The 5,241-nt window shown below is 32.4% G+C and overlaps 1 long non-coding RNA gene across 5 annotated transcripts; it reads right to left on the reverse strand.

Moving 5' to 3' along the window:
* Positions 1–1,827: 1,827 nt before the first annotated feature.
* LOC108740550 lies at positions 1,828–5,142 on the reverse strand. 5 transcript variants are annotated; one of them, XR_003231500.1, is made up of 4 exons: positions 4,529–4,731; positions 3,879–4,402; positions 2,316–2,532; positions 1,828–1,951 (listed from the first exon to the last, which is right to left on the reverse strand). It is a non-coding gene; the product is annotated as an uncharacterized LOC108740550 (long non-coding RNA). The 5 variants fall into 5 exon arrangements; XR_003231498.1 differs by lacking the exons at positions 1,828–1,951; positions 2,316–2,532 and adding exons at positions 3,570–3,716; positions 4,747–5,142 and having other exon boundaries at positions 4,529–4,652; XR_003231501.1 differs by lacking the exons at positions 1,828–1,951; positions 2,316–2,532 and adding an exon at positions 3,570–3,716 and having other exon boundaries at positions 3,879–4,078; positions 4,233–4,402.
* Between the last annotated feature and the right edge of the window lie 99 nt (positions 5,143–5,241).

The following is a 5,241-nucleotide window of genomic DNA, read 5'->3' on the forward strand; positions in this document are numbered from 1 at the left end:
AATTCCACTATTAATGCAAACATGTTCCTTTCAAATTCATTGAAATCTACCACTTTCAAATTAAATTGTTTCGAACTAGCATAACGATATACTCCTTTTTGTAGCTCAGGTTTACAATGAAACTACGAAAAGGATTATAAAGACCAGGATAAAAGAACACAAAAGCCAATGCCGCCTAAGACACACAAAAATTGCCTCGATCTGAAACAGATACGGTGGCAAACAGATTAATAAAGAGCAATTAAAATTAATTATATCAAGTATTCTCACCTTAACTAACTGTAGACTGTAATGTTCCAAAGTTTGCAGGTGTGAAAAGCAAACCAAGCCCAGGAATAATGCCAATGCAGAAAATTCCCTATTCCAGTGGAATTCAATAAATATCCAGTTGTTCTAACTCATCAGTTCAAAACTAACTGCATAATGATGCAAAGCGAAGACGAAAACAGCAACTCAAGAATATAGTTCACCAAAGACCACACCCATGTAGACAATGGTTGTTTCAGTACGACCAAAATGAACTTCAACTCCCTCTCATTTGTTGAACGATCTGTAGATATGGGCAAAAAACATATTAATTACACGATTAATTAAGGAAGAGATCAAACACACTTAAAAACACGCATCAAAAACCAAGTATAACAGCGGAACTATAAAATGGTGACACGCGTCAAGTTTACATGACAGACTAAATATGACATTTAAATGAGAACTAATCATAGATGCGCATAGCATTAATTTATAATGTAGACCATAGACAATTATTAAAACTCCACAGATGCTCAAGTCAATTGAAACTGTAAACAGTAGATAAACGTTATACGACATACCATAGATGCTACAGACTATATAGATATTTAAATTACTATACATACGCCACAACCTCAATCTATACTCCGGCCAATAGATAACAGTTTAAAAGAAATGGCACTATAGATTAATAAAGAACAATTAAAATTAATTATATCAAATATTCTTACCTTAATTAACTGTAGACTGTAATGTTCCAAAGTTTGCAGGAGTGAAAAGCAAACCAAGCCCAGGAATAATGCCAATGCAGAAAATTCCTTATTCCAGTGGAATTCAAATAAATATCCAGTTGCTATTCACTCATCAGTTCAAAAGTAACTGCATAATGATGCAAAGCGAAGACGAAAACAGCAAATCAAGAATATAGTTCACCAAAGACCACACCCATGTAGACAATGGTTGTTTCAGTACGACCAAAATGAATTTCAACTCCCTCTCATTTGTTAAACAATCTGTAGAAATGGGGAAAAAAGATATTAATCACACTATTAAACAAGGAAAAGATCAAACACCCTTAAAACCACGCATCAAAAACGAAATATAACAGCTGAACTATAAAATGGTGACACGCGTCAAGTTTACATGACAGACTAAACATGACATAAATGTGAACTAATCATAGATGCACATAGCATTAATTTATAATGTAGACAATAGATTATTAAAACTCCACAGATGGACAAGTCAATTTAAACTGTAAACAGTAGACAAACGTTTAAATACATACCATAGATATTTAAAATACTATACATACGCCATAACTTCAATCTATACTTTGGCCAATAGATAAGAGTTTAAAAGAAATGTCACCATAGATTAATAAAGAGCAATTAAAATTAATTATATCAAGTATTCTCATCTTAATTAAGTGTAGACTGTAATGTTCCAATGTTTGCAGGTGTGAAAAGCAAACCAAATGCAGGAGTAATGCCAATGCAGAAAATTTCTTATTTCATTGGAATTCAAATAAATATCCAGTTGCTCTCACTCATCAGTTCAAAACTAACTGCATAATGATGATGAAACCTAAGACGAAAACAGCAAATCAAGAATGCAGTTTCCAAAGACCACACCCATGTAGACAATGTTTGTTTCAGTAAGACCAAACTGAACTTCAACTCCCTCTCATTTGTTGAACGATCTGTAGAAATGGGCAAAAAAAACACATTAATCACACTATTAATTAAGGAAGAGATCAAACACGCACCAAAAACCAAGCAAAACAGCTGAAATATAAAATGGTGACGAGTGCCAAGTTTACACGACAGACTAAATTTGACATATAGATGTGAAACAATCATAGACGCACATAACATTAATTTGTAATGTGACAATACATAAACGTTAAACGATATACCATGGGTGATGTGGACTATAGATATTTAAAATACTATACATACGCCACAACATCAATCTATACTCTGGCCAATTGATAACAATTTAAAAGAAATGCCACTATAGATTAATAAAGAGCAAGTGATATTAATTACGTCTTGTTTTCTCACCTTGACTACTTGTAGAACGTAGCGTTCCAAAGTCTACCAGTATCATGAGCAGAACAAAACAAATCTAGGAGGGATATCACTGCAGACAATTTCTTGTTTCAGTGGCTTCCAAATTAATTTCCATTTGCCTCCCATTCTCAGGGCCAAAACTAACTGCATAATGTTGCAAGATAAAAACATGAAGTAGCACCAATTCCTTCTAATTTGTTATGACAATCTACAGAAACGGGCAAAAGAAGTAAACAATTACCACTTTTAAAGCAAGTATGTTAAGCTGAAATGTTTAAAAGTTGTCAATTGAGGCAAGTTACAAATGTCTAAGAAATTGAAGTTTCTGGGAGCTCACTTACTATTTTTAGTTGATACTGTTACTTACCAGTTCATTGTCATAAATCCTTTCTTCAGCAACAGCACACTGTCTCCGTTCCCAATGGATAAATGGGGTTTTCATGCTTTTTTTAGGAGCATAGGCACAGCTACTTTCTGGAGCGATTGACGACTGAGACCCCATAATTTAACAGAATCTGGAATTCATCCAACATTCCTGTAAAACGAAACAGTATTTTAGCAACTTAGTAAATAACATGCATAATACATGGTTGAACTAATGTAAATATCATAGACGCACGATAATGTAAATTTATACTGTGGAGAATAGATAAATGTCATCACAGCTTAATAAATAGGTATTAATTTTGATTATGTTATGTAGTTTTTTCCAGTGTGGCGATCAAATAACTACAAAACTATATGTTTTTAGTAACGTCTTAGTTTATTTAATCATCTTCAGATTGAAAAAATTTTGTTTTTTACTTATAGTTCTACTAATTAGGTGTTATACATTTGTTTGTAAAATATAAATATAATTAATAGTCAAACAACATACATTTTGGAGTGTTATTGCTTGTACACAGATATTAACTAATTTTTAAACATTCTATCATGTTGAACAACTGCATATTAGTTCTGAATGTTTAGGTAAAGCAGTTACCCTCCATCTGGTTTATGGTGTTTGACCATTCATTTACATTTTTGGGCTTTTCTATATATACAATTGAACTCCTATTTAAACATTCTATCATGTTGAACAACTGCATACTTGTTCTGAATGTTTAGGTAAAGCAGTTACCCTCCATCTGGTTTATGGTGTTTGACCATTCATTTACATTTTTGGGCTTTTCTATATATACAATTGAACTCCTATCAACATATATTGTTAATGTTGTATCTGTTCTGTTATTATTATTNGCAGACAATTTCTTGTTTCAGTGGCTTCCAAATTAATTTCAATTTGCCTCCCATTCTCAGGGCCAAAACTTACTGCATAATGTTGCAAGATGAAAACATCAAAAGCATCGGTTGTTTCAGTAGCACCAATTCCTTCTAATTTGTTACGACAATCTATTGAAACGGGCAAAAAAAGTAATCAATTACCACTTTTAAAGCAAGTATGTTATGCTGAAATGTTGTTTAAAAGTTGTCTATTGAGGCAAGTTACAAATGTCTAAGAAATTGAAGTTTCTGGGAGCTCACTTACTATTTTTAATTGATACTGTTACTTACCAGTTCATTGTCATAAATCCTTTCTTCAGCAACAGCACACTGTCTCCGTTCTCAATGGAAAAATGGCGTTTTCATGCTTTTTTTAGGACCATAGGCACAGCCACTTGATGACTGAGACAACCAATGCCCCAAAAGCAACGGTTGTTTCTACAGCATCAAAATTAACTGCAATTTTTCTTCTCATTTGTTCGTTAGACAATCTATAGAAACGGACAAGAAAAAGTAATTAATTACCACTTTCTAAAACACATTGTTTAAAAGTTGTCTATTGAAGCAAGTTACAAATGTCTAAGAGATACGAAGTTTCTGGAATCTCATTTACTATGTCTAATTGATAGTTATTTACAAATTTACTGTCATGAATCCTTCCTACAGCAACAGCACACTGTCTTCATTCCCAATGGAAAAAAGGCACTTCCATGCTTTCTTTAGGACTTTAAGTACACATTTATTTTGTGGAGCAAATGAGGACTGATACAACGAATGCTCCTTAATTTAATGGCATCTGGAGTTTTCTAGTGTTCCTATAAAATGAAATCAATGAAAAAGTATTCAAATACAATTTCTTTAGCTTCCCTAGTTAATGTTCAACCCTTTTTTTGTTAATATCAATTAATACCCTACATATATAATATAGTATGTATGCTCACCTTAATTAACTATAAGTCTCCAAGATGATAACTTAACAGATAAAACACCATAGGAGACGACTTGCTTTTTCAGTAGCATCAAAAATAAACTTCAATCTTCTCTCTCATTTATCTTTGATGGAATCTGTAGAAATAACAAATTAACTATTGTATGAAGTAAATATATAATGAAATAGAATAAAAATACAAAAAAGCAAGTAAAATTGTAAAATTCTTACTTTTAAAATGGCGATGAGCCGTTTTGGGACTAGACCATAGATAATAGATACACAAAGGGCTATTCACAGAACTATCCACTGATCCTTTATGAATTATCACCATAGATTCACATTTTATAATCCATAGATACGCTATAATCATTGAACTCCAACCATAGCATACAGGCTTCGCTTATATTTCAATGATTATAATCGAGTCGTGTGAACTGGTATCCAACATAAATAATTCTCTGATTTAAATTTTACGATTATATTATGCGTCGTTTGCGGGTTCTACATATGTAAGTAACATAATTGTGTGTCTATTGGTTTTGCTACAAAAAAAGCAAAATTGTTTCGGGTGCAGGTGGAGTCCAATTTCGATTTATTCAAAAACTCCTGAATATATCATAATTTAGTTGATGCCACTAGATTGCGCGTCATTTGAGCTTGAGAACTGAGAAATTATGGTAAACGGAATTAACTTTTATATTAATTATTAGTATTCTTCAACTC

The sequence above is a fragment of the Agrilus planipennis genome, unplaced genomic scaffold (assembly GCF_000699045.2).
Source record: "Agrilus planipennis isolate EAB-ADULT unplaced genomic scaffold, Apla_2.0 scaffold21, whole genome shotgun sequence".
Taxonomy (NCBI): Eukaryota; Metazoa; Arthropoda; class Insecta; order Coleoptera; family Buprestidae; genus Agrilus; species Agrilus planipennis.